Source organism: Schistocerca gregaria, unplaced genomic scaffold (genome assembly GCF_023897955.1).
Source record: "Schistocerca gregaria isolate iqSchGreg1 unplaced genomic scaffold, iqSchGreg1.2 ptg000251l, whole genome shotgun sequence".
In the NCBI taxonomy this organism is placed as follows: Eukaryota; Metazoa; Arthropoda; class Insecta; order Orthoptera; family Acrididae; genus Schistocerca; species Schistocerca gregaria.
The window spans coordinates 5,600,727-5,613,354 of record NW_026061759.1 but is presented as its reverse complement, the minus strand read 5'-3'; positions in this window follow the sequence as shown (position 1 = coordinate 5,613,354).

The window sequence follows — 12,628 nt, the reverse complement described above, 5'->3', positions numbered from 1 at the left end:
TGAAACCCAGCAAATGAGTAAAAAAATGTATATTCACTGACAAAAAAAAATACTGTACGCACACAACTTACACAACAATAGTCTGGGATTACTCTATTACGTAACACAGTTTTTGTGATTGTATCTTGCAGCTTTAGTTATTTTTAATTAAAAGAGGCTTTAAAAGGACAGAAAGAACGTGTTGGACTACGCTACAGATCGTTCTGTTAGCACAGTCTTTACTTTGTAATCACTTTCGTTGACTTCGGCAACTCTCAACAGAAATCTCCAACCTAACCGAGACAATGTGCTACGATACGGCCGAGATCATGACAAGAGAATGGGCTACATCACACTCGAAGTAAATTTATATAGGTAAGGATCCCCATGACCTGTGTACGTCTATTATAGAAAATCTCCAAGCCACTCTCCTCAAATATATCGCAATCTTCTCTTGACCTTCATCTGTTACTATTTCAGAATTAAAAACCAGATTCAAAGAACATTTGGCTACCAGTCACAAAACTAGAAAAATAAAAATAATAAAAGTGAGAACGTGAAACACGTTAGCAATAACCATAAACAGGAGATTTTACAGAAAATAAAATTGAGAAAGGAAATTATTAATATTATCGACCGTTTAGGAACTCTAGGCTACGAAAGGTATGAAACCACATATCGAATAACTGGTGGAAGAGTTAGTGTGTTTTAAGATTAAATCCAAACAAGAATTAGAGAAAAATATATCGAAGCAAGGCAACTATTACGAAAAATTGCTAAATCTCGAGACAAATTGTGTCCTTCTGTATTAGATGAAATGTTTTGGCCCCTAGTACGGATGAAACAGTATCTGCAGAATCAACAAGAACTTCGGACATGTGTTTCATATTTCATCCAAGCCTGCAGTCTATAAATATTTAAACAAAATACTAAAACAAAATACCACTACAGGGGAATTACTTACGAAGTAATTCTTGGTAAAGAAAACCAGGACACAATTACGTATGTAGGCTTAATACGAACTACAGCTGTGTTTATAAATCGCTATAGTTGCCTTGGACTAACGACGAGAGAATATCAATATAACCTATACGCTTTTCAAAGCTGTTATCCATGAAAAAGCTAAACTACGTATCGTAAACAAAATACAATTTAACACCGAAACAATGACATTAGCTGACAATGGGCACAGACTTTAGTCAATGGGCACTTGAAAATTTGTGCCAGACCAGGATTAGCACCCGAGTCCCCTGGTTACTAGGGAGAGGCCATAATCACTGTGTCCCAATTACACAGTGGTCAACAGAATAGCACGAACTGCCCGAGCATGCCGTTCGTTAGATCGAAATTCTCAATTTCTCCATAGACTGCTAATACACTGCTCCTTGAACATAATCCTCCTCCCCTTAATTATACAGTACATGGCCAAAAAAACAGACACCGAATATATGCAAACTTGGCCTTACGAACATTGCAGACGTCGTCTATGTAACACACGTCAAACTTCAAAGAATTTACCAATTCGTTGCATTGTTTACTATAGACCACAAATCAAGTAACGTAAAAAAAGCACTGCGTCTATTGAGATCATGATTCATAGTTTAAAGAAAACTAATAAGTCGCCTACATATTACAGTTGCTGCCGAAAGAGGAGAACCATTATTTTCCCACAAAAGGAAATATAGTTAAAATTACGCTTCTATTTCGGTTAGTTTCGGCGGTTACTAAAATTTGCAGTGAAAGTTACATAGTGGACTCTACCCTCCCCCCACAAGAAACGTAGTTATCGTTGCTGTTGTGAGACTTTTGTACACAGTTAGAGAATGTGTGTTAAATGTGGCGCGGGCGGAAACACTAGGCTACGCTACAGGGCAATCTGCTCGCACAACGTTTAGTCGGCATTCATAATCGTTGGCGTAAACAACTCTCAATCAAATTACCACCTTCCAACCTAACTTAGATCTCGGGCTACACTACCAATCGGCCTGTCATCACAAACAAAAATTCATTGAGGGGGGTGGGGGGATTTCCTGTATCTCTCTCTGTAATGTATCTGTAGGCAAAACTGCCAGTTTTGTCAGACTCAACTGCAAGATTTACCAATGGTAAACACTTTTGAGACGGCTCGTAATTTTAGAATAGTCCTCTTCGTCTTACTTGGCATAAATTGTTCGCTGGCGTCCCAGCAGCTAGCTCCCTCAGTGTCTGCTTCTGCCATCGCACCACGCTAGTCTGCCGTTGTCCTAGCAGACCGAACGCACCGCACATCCGATACCTTCGGAACCACTCACTGGCCAGTTAGCAACTGAGCGGAACACTGTTTACATCGTGAAAGGAAAACTATGCAAAGATGTACACTTAAATGGCACGACTGAGTAGCACACACACAGTAATATCTGAGGAATGTCCTTCGACACGCGCAGAACGAAAGTCTTCTCGCGAACGTACAGCATCTCTGAAAAAAAATCTCGTGACTATATTCCGGCGTTACGGCCAGGTTCTCATACAAATGAGCAAAAAAGGGTACATTTGAAATTTTTTTTTGAGACAATGACAATACATTCGAAGGATCTGTTTGGGAATTACGAGTGATAATACTATGAGCTTAATTTTAGATTTTCAATAAAAAATGGCGCCCGTAATTATGATTTGATCAAGGGCCTGCGAGACTGGAGTACGTAGAGTGCGTGCAGTGTGGCACCTGAGATGTTACCTGAATTCAAAAATGGGTAACATCAGTTGATACTACATTATTTCTTTGAAATTGAAAATGGATAACATCAGTCGATAATACATAAAATTTATGGGAGCGCATACCTAACCGCAATGAAACAACCTTAAATTTAACGATACAGTGCTAATTCGAACTTTGAGTTCGATTTTGGGGGGTTCGTTTCACTCCTTATGCCTACACAAAAATTAGTTAATATTAACAAATGTCATATTATAGCTATAAGTTCCTAAGAAAAGTGTTTACTTTTAGGGGTCAGAGGTAGAAGTTAAGAGGTCGAACCACTTTTAATTTATACTGCATGCCGTTCTGAGAAAATCGTTACTCGAAAAAAAAGTGTTCAAAGTTTAGGGAAAACATTTAGTTATATTATTACTTCGATTTGCATGAACTGAGTGTTACATATATATTCTTAATGTCGCTGAAAACGAATCTGAAGTCAGATTTTCAATATTCAAAACAGCTAATCCAATACGGAGGGCAAACGATTATTTTTGACAAATTTTTACCAAAAATGTATTTTCGTTATTTACGTTTAGTCTGCAATTAAAGGAGTATTTATCAACCCTTCCTCTACCTCTGATTGTTACTAGACAGCAACTTCCTGTTCTTCTTGGCAGGAAGGTCGCAGTTCGCAGTAATAGACGGCAAATCATCGAGTAAAACTGAAGTGATATTAGGTGTTCCCCAGGGAAGCGTCCTGGGACCTCTACTGTTCCTGATCTATATAAATGACCTGGGTGACAATCTGAGCAGTTCTCTTAGGTTGTTCGCAGATGATGCTGTAATTTACCGTCTAGTAAGGTCATCCGAAGACCAGTATCAGCTGCAAAGCGATTTAGAAAAGATTGCTGTATGGTGTGTCAGGTGGCAGTTGACGCTAAATAACGAAAAGTGTGAGATGATCCACATGAGTTCCAAAAGAAATCCGTTGGAATTCGATTACTCGATAAATAGTACAATTCTCAAGGCAGTCAATTCAACTAAGTACCTGGGTGTTAAAATTACAAACAACTTCAGTTTGAAGGACCACATAGATAATATTGTCGGGAAGGCGAGCCAAAGGTTGCGTTTCATTGGCAGGACACTTAGAAGATGCAACAAGTCCACTAAAGGGACAGCTTACACTACACTCGTTCGTCCTCTGTTAGAATATTGCTGCGCGGTGTGGGATCCTTACCAGGTGGGATTGACGGAGGACATCGAGAGGGTGCAAAGAAGGGCAGCTCGTTTTGTATTATCGCGTTATAGGGGAGAGAGTGTGGCAGATATGATACACGAGTTGGGATGGAAGTCATTACAGCATAGACGTTTTTCGTCGCGGCGAGACCTTTTTACGAAATTTCAGTCACCAACTTTCTGTTCCGAATGCGAAAATATTTTGTTGAGCCCAACCTACATAGGTAGGAATGATCATCAAAATAAAATAAGAGAAATCAGAGCTCGAACAGAAAGGTTTAGGTGTTCGTTTTTCCCGCTCGCTGTTCGGGAGTGGAATAGTAGAGGGATAGTATGATTGTGGTTCGATGAACCCTCTGCCAAGCACTTAAATGTGAATTGCAGAGTAGTCATGTAGATGTAGTCATGTAGATGTAGATGAAAAGCCGATCTGTCTAAGCTGGATATGCAGCACTCGGCAGCCTGCACTTGATATTCGTCCGTATTTTCGGTGAGTATGTTTGCATGCATTCTGCAGTATGAATCATTTTGAGCACGTGCGACACGGGACGAGTTATCATCTACATCTATATGGATACCCTGCAAAACACATTAAAGTTCCTGGCAAAGGGTTCATCGAATCACCTTCACAACTGATAATTAATTGAAACCCTCAGCTGCCAACAGGTGTTGTTGATATACTTCGATGGGGACAGCTGAAAAGTGTGCCCCTACTGGGACTCGAACCCAAGATCTCCTGCTTACATGTCAGACGCCCAATCCATCTGAGCCATCGAGGGCACAAATGAACATCAGGACTGCAGGAATTTATCCCTCGCACGCTTCCCGTGAGACTCACATCCTCAAACGTCCACAATCCGATTACGTAATGTACTTAATAGGTATTTGTCCATCCACTCATTACTGGCTCACACTAAGGTGAGTTCCGGCAACCTGTGCGCATTCGCACAGACGAAGGTCAATGGCTGGGTAACGTTTAACCATAGATATGAAGATAGTAACTCTTCTCGAAAGAACAGGCGCCACCGACGACCGTGCAGCTCTTCTAGAATACATGACAGACCGGCCGATGTGGCCGAGCGGTTGTAGAAGCTTCAGTCGGGAGCCACGCGCCCGCTACGGTCGCAGGTTCAAATCCTGCCTCGAGCATGGATGTGTGTGATGTCCTTAATTTAGTTAGGTTTAAGTCGTTCTAAGTTCTAGGAAACTGATGACCTCAGATGTTAAGTCCCAAAGTGCTCAGAACCATTTGAACCATCAGTCCCTATGTTTACACACTACTTACAGTAACTTATGCTAAGGACAACACACACACACAACCATGCCCGAGGGAGGACTCGAACCTCCAACGGGGGGAGCCGCGCGAACCGTGACAAGGCGTTGGAGACATGGCGGGTACCCCGCGCGGCTCATGGCAGCCGTGACACTGCTTCAAACAATGGACTGTAGAAACTTGTGTAAAGCACGGATTAAAAAAAAAAACCTTTCCGTTCCAAGAGTCTAGACAAGTACACCTTTAAAAAATGCAACTACAAAGAAATTGAATTTTCGAACGTTTTGAATGAGAACCTGTCCTTATGGAACACCGTTGATCAAATGTCACAGGGATTATATACTCAGGTTTCACCTGTGGATTAACACTTTCTAATCAATATCCGGAATGAGCAGGGCTTAAAACTTCGAAGAGTTAAATTTCAAGGGCCGTTCTCTTGTATGCAAATAGTTTCACAGTAGAAGTTTCTCTAGTTTTGTTTATTAATTAATTTATTTATTTTTTGCTGTAGGTAAAGAAGGATAGCATTGTGAGGAGGGGGAAGGGGGAGGGAGGAATCTTGCATCTCCCACCTTGGAATTCTCAGTACAGAATTTTTATTCATTACGAGATTCTTAGCCACTTGCAGAAGTGATTTCGAGTGATTCTGCAAAACTTTTCCTTTAGCCAATCGTAGCAACTATAGGATTCCGTTCCTGCTGCATGACATGTCTCGGAACGTACACTGACCAACTCATTTGCATAAAGAGCTAGCTTATCATCCGCTTCTCTACTTGCGTAGACCGTTCATGGTCTGCAAAGAATTTTTTTCTTTAATCGTTTTTTTATGTCTTTTATAAACTGCAACACTTTCTAAACTTTCTAAACTTAGCACCGTTGAAGCATGGTCTTTTACTGAATGATCAAAAAGCAATGCTGACAGCTGGAGTCCAAGGTTTTTGTTAATCAAGCCGTTTGTATTCTTGTGGTGATATCTCCGTAGAGTCTTTCATTCCCTAACGCATATTTCTTTATATCTAATTGAGAAGTGAAATACCGGTTTTCATAGATGCAGATTTAAAATATTTTAATATAACGCAATAAATATTTCATTAAAATTTTCATCCCCTTATGCTCGAAGTTCCAAAACCAGAAAAACACGTAGTTTTTAAAAATTGTAACACATTAGCCGAATATGAATTGTCAGATATATTTAGCAATCCTTTCATAATGAACCATTTTCTGAAACATCTCACACCCTTTAGGGGTTGGGTTTTCAAAAACAATTAAACACATATTCTTCTATTTAGAGCCGAGGAGCCAAATTCAAATCTTCATCCATTTAATTCTAAAAATTCTTTCATAGTGAAATATTTCATAAAACATTTCATCCCCTATTTCACTCTGTTAGTGAGTTAAATTTCCAAAAGCAACGAAACACATTTATTTTACATCCAACCGAGATGTCAAATACCTATTTTCATAGATGTAGCTATAGAAATGCTTCAGTAGTTCTTTAATAATTATTTATTTTCAAAAAACCTTCACTAATTATTTTATCCCCCAATGGAAGAATTTCGGAAAATGCTAAAAACTTGTTTCTTTTTTGTTTCTGACTGAGACACCAAATATCAATTTTCGTAGTTTTGTAGTTATAGCTTCAATAGGGACATAGGGACATATATTAAAAAAAACTTTCAACCCATATTTCACCCCCTTAGGAGTGAAATTTCGAACAATCTCTTCTTAAATGATGCTTTCAGCGTAAGATTTACACCTTCATCAAATTTCAAGTCCATATACTTTGCAGGTTGGGCTGGAAGGCTATGGGTCAGTGAAACCTGTGCTCCTATTGCACCTTCTTGGAGGTTGTAGTTCCAAAAACAGTGAAACACGTATTTTTCAATAACACAATTTTCATAGATTTCGCTTTAAAAATTCTTTCGCACTGAAATACTTTCATAAAACATTACATCCTATATTCCACCCCTCTTAATGTTTGAATGTATCAAAAACAGGTTTTCATATATTTCATGAAACATTTCATCCTCTATGAAATGGGGTATGGTAGTGACACACCAAAATCACAATAGTAATCCGTTGTAGTTGCTACATATTTTATTACAATCAAAAGCATTATAAAATCACAATCACAATAATAGAGGAGACTGCCTTACAAGGCCAGATCAGTTGGACAAATAATAAATAAGTGGAACGAGACCCGTAAAACTTGAAATTTGAATATGACTATGTAAATATACTTAGGTAAAGCTTTACTAAAATAGCACAAATGTCCATAAAATTCATAGCAGAACTCTCACTACTTGCAATCAGGGGAGAAACAGATTAAGCGTAAGAATACAGATATTTAACGCTCGGCTAGCCAACTTTCCTAAACAAAACTGTATAAAAATGAGTAAAACAATTAAGGGGGTCCTTTAATTTTGACCAAACGGACCTTCAAATTTACTTACTCAGTTGATTAATCAACAATATTCTTAGAATGATTACAACTAGAACATGACTATATGACAATACCCTTAAAATAAGGTTGCTTCAATATTTCGCGTGAATTGGCGATAGACGCGAGCAGACTAAGGATTCTAATCAATACAAGAGATCCACGAGGCAGAGAATGACATAGAAATATACTCAACTTGGCAATGAAATTGAACTTTGGATGCTATAGTTCAGCACCGGAAAGATGGAATCACGCAAAAGTGACAACATAACCCAGGATGTAAAGGAGAGGACATGGCCTTAAATATCTCTCTGCCGCCGTGGTGCTCTGCTCGCAGTATGTTAGCGTCGACCGCTGCCAATTATCTCTAACAAAACACACATCAAGGGCAGACACTTCTCTGAGACATAAACTACACAACCTTATCTGGAGAACAGGTGAGCAATACAACTGGACTGAAACCAATGAGCCTCCGTGAGTTACTTGGCCAGTGCCAGCCCTTAAACTTTGATTAATAAGATCGCTAAAAATCATACCGAAGTTAAGATGACAAGACTTATCTCCAGGTTCGGCATATTAGTGGAAGAGACAATGAATTGGCGACGCTCTCAGCCGTATGTTCGCGGTAGAGTCTAGGGAAGGCAAGGGCCACGTGGAGCCGGATCTTGGGGAGAATTTCCTTCTCTCCGAGACACCCGGCTTCTTCTGCGACTTAGCCGGCAAACAGGTTGAGGACCCCGGGTGGGGACCGATTCGGCAGCAGTTGGCGGATGGCGAGGTCTTCGGGGGGTGGGGGTCTTGTGTAAAGGGGAAGACAACCGTGGTGAAGGGAAGGTCTGTATTCCACAGGAACGAGTTAGCATGGCACTCAGATATTTCCACTATTCGGCGGTAGGGGATCATTTGGGGTTCTACAAGTCCTTGAACCGAGTTCGGGAACACATGTTTTGGCCCAACCTATATGGTGATGGCAGGCGATTTGTTGGCAACTGTGTCCAGTGTAAGCGCGGTAAGCCCGATGTTGGGCCGCACAGGGAACTACTACAGTCGCTTAGGGAGCAGTGTCCTCTGGACCGCGACTCAAAGATCGAAACAACGATCGACGGAAACTGGCGCCAGAAACGCACCAGCTCACTCTATTTCATCCCCTTAGAGGTTGAACTTCCAAAAACACGAAAATACGTATTTTCTTATTTGTAACCTTGAAGTCAAATACCAATTTTCGTAGATGTAGCCTTAAAAATACTTCCATAGTTCTTCCATAATTTTTTATCTCAAAATAAAATGTTCATCCACTATTTCACCTCATAGAGGTTAAATTCCCAATAATACTGGAACACATATTTCTTTATTTCTGACCTAGAAACCAGATACAAGTTTTCGTCTGCCAAGCTTCAAAATTACCTTAATAGCTACATGTTTCAAAAATCCTTTCATTTCCTGTGTATCCCCCTTAGAGGTGGAATTTCGAAATATGCAGCATAAGCGGTATAAGATCAACACCCATTCCAAATCTCAAGGTTTATTTTCCTTGGCGGTCTGGACTGCGTGAATTTCATAGTAATGGCCTCCACACACACACGCACACACACACACACACACACACACACACACACACACACACACACACACACACCACTAACAATGCCACCACCACCTCCTGGGGAAATTTCTGCAGACGCCCTTGTTCCACTGCAGTCATATTTTGCCGACGACCTACATTTAGCAGCGTGGGAGGGATAGTGTCGTGCAACAGACAGTATACTCAGTAGATAACGAACTGTTAGTTGTGAAATCAGCGACATAGGAACCGAGACTGACACAGAAGGTGCTGTAGGTGAAGCACACTAGACTCGTGTCTACCACGGCTTCAAATAGTATCGATTTACTATGAACGGAAGTTCCGAAAAGTGAGCAAGTAATTTTACAGTGAATTCAGTACCGATTGTGAGGATATACAACGAAAAACATTTCTATAATATTTCAGAAATAATGAAACATTCCACTCAAGTCGCGCGGCAGAAAACGCAATGGATATGCTTGCACTTAAGATGGAAGGCCCCACGTGCTTACGCAGGCTTACGACAGATCGCAAAATTCGGCAGTAGGCGTAAGGCAACCTCTTGTGCTGCCATCTGTTATTGATGCCAGGAATCAAGGTCTCAGTAGTACGACCATCCACTGGAGAGTAGTTTGCTTTGTAAGCACTCCGTCTTCAGGCCACGAGTGGCCTGCTGGGACGGGACCATCCGACCGCCGTGTCATCATCCGTGGAGGATGCGAACAGGAGGGGCGGGGGTCAGCACACTGTTCTCCCAGTCGTTATGATGGTTTTCTTTGACCGGAGCCGCTACTATTGGGTCGAGTAACTCCTCGATTGGCATCATGAGGCTTAGTGCACCCCGAAAAATGGCAAGAGCGCATGGCGGACTGGATGATCACCCATCCAATTGCCTTCAACGCCCGACAACGCACTTAACTTCGGTGATCTCACGTGAACCGATGTAACCTCCGCGGCAAGTCCGTTGCTGCAGATATTTTAGAGTAGTTGTTACGTTTCATAATTATCTAGTTTACGGGGAAAATGTAAAAAAGGTGATTGTCACCGAAGCTACAACTAATCTGAATTTCTGGTTAGTTATCAAGTGGTCTTATGTGCAAGCCTGAATATTTCATCCTTTGCGGTGGGAATGATTCAAACCCGTCATGTTCTTCTTATGAGGTGTTCTATTTATTTTGCACACAATGATCGTTTGTAGTTGTGTTGAGTTACCACCTTGATAAATTTTTGGATGGCGCACGTATCATAACTGAGATCTGCGCTTGCGCTTAATGGCTGAAGGTCAATTAGCGTAATGAGTAGTAGCGAATGTTATAGTTACATGTTTGTAAATTACTTCAGGTAAATTACCTTAGTAGTGTAATATTATCAGTATACCAGTACAGTATGTGGGCCAATTACGTTAGTCATGGAATACTATCCGTATAAGACTATGTCACCTTGATGTCCCGGACTTGGCTTCAATTTTGGAATCCACGAAAGAACTGGAAATTTTCCTTTGCACAGCTTTCCATATAATTTCTATTACAGTGATTCAGTCTTGTCTCTCACTCGACTTTTCTGACTGTGAAATAAATTCTATCGCTCAGGTGCTTATTACCACTTCGTGTTTCCATTTGCCGATATTGCGCATAAACACTTACATATCTCAAAGTTGCTATGGACATTGATGGAACGACACACTTTTCTGTGGCGACATTGCAGTTTAGAGATAGAAAAACCGATCAGTTATAACGACATGGGTATTTTAGTTCTGAATAACCGATGTCTTTCGGTATTTGTTTGCTCTCGGTTATAACAAGTATCTTTTTATTTTTTCCTGATAACCACGTAAAAACAGATATACCAATTAGCCACAGCTGTCGTAGTAAAATTTTTAGTTTTCAAATAAACCTTTTTTAAAAAAGACGAGTAATTTTTATTCGTAAGATTTCCATAGTTCTAAAATACTGCGTTATTACAGAAAAAATGGGTAAAGTGATGTATGCCGCTTTAATAACACTGCTGATAGAAACGAGCAACAAATGAATTGGTCCAACATTGCCGAGACAATACTGTGCGTGCCTGTTATACAAGCAGTTCGCGAGAATGGACGCAGTTTCTCGCTGTTGTCGAACGTCAGTTGTAACACAGAATGGCACCATCTGAAAGCCTGGAAGTATTTTACGATATGCAGTACGAGTGAAGCACAATGGTCGATTTGGTCACTTGCGACATCATACAAGGAAAAAAGTTAAAATTTTACAAATCATTCATAGTTCGGGATAAAAATAGAAAGTGCGTGATCTGCTGCCTGTGTCTACGTAGTATGCCGTTATCTGCTTTTAGCCTTTAACAGAGAAATTAAAACGAAAAAGAGAGTTCTCCTGCCGCAGTTTTCACTCTTTATCGCTGGACTATACGTAATGCCCGCATAGTGCTGTGATAACCGATTTCAATATAATTTTTGATCAGAGTTCTAAAAACTAAAATCAGTAGGATAATACTGGCAGTTTTCTGTAGTATAGAAGCACTCGCTATATTTTGAGAGAAGCAGCGAACATCGGACAAAGTTTTATTGGACTATTTAATTGAAAGAAATTAGAATTATATTAATACCGTCAGTTGCTCAAGGGCGTTGATAAATATCAACGTGGACAAGTGAAAATGTGTGCCGCGACCGGGACTCGAACCCGGGATCTCTTGCTAAAATGACAGACGCTCTATCCATCTAGGCCACCGAGGGCACAGTGTATGGTTCGACTGCAGGGACTATCTCGCGCACGCCTCCTGCGAGACTCACATTCTCACCTTGAATGTCCATACACTACAGTCGTAGAGTCCCACTCCAACACACTCATTCCTCGTGGAAGACATGTCCATATCCATATAAGTATATGGTTCTGGCAATACCAGCCATGACCTTCTTCTGTGAAGATGCACAAGTATTCCCCGAACTGCTACGGGACTTGGTAAGAATGTGTTCCACGAGTAATGAGTGTGTTGGTGTGGGACACTACGAATGTAGTGTGTGCATATGCAAGGTGAGAATGTGAGTCTCGCGGGAGGCGTGCGCGAGATAGTACCTGCAGTCACACTATCGTCTGTGCCCTCGGTGGCTCAGATGGGCAGAGCGCCTGCCACGTAAGCAGGATATCCCGGTTCGAGTCCCAGACGTGCACACATTGTCACCTGTCCCCGTTGATATTTATCGACACCCGTGAGCAGCTGACGGTATTAATATAATTCTAATTTCGTTCTGGACGGCTGCAGGTCGTCATAAATGTATTTGACGTTTTGATTCCATTTATCAATAAACTGAGAAAGTAAAATTTTTTTAATCTTTGTTTGATTTCTACGTTTACTAGAGGAAATAATGTAAATAAAAGACTGAAAATCGGTTATTACAAGAACTGGTATTGTGACGGGCTTTAACAATTAGGTTAAAGTGAGGCTGGGAAACTGATAAGAGCCGAAAACCAGTTG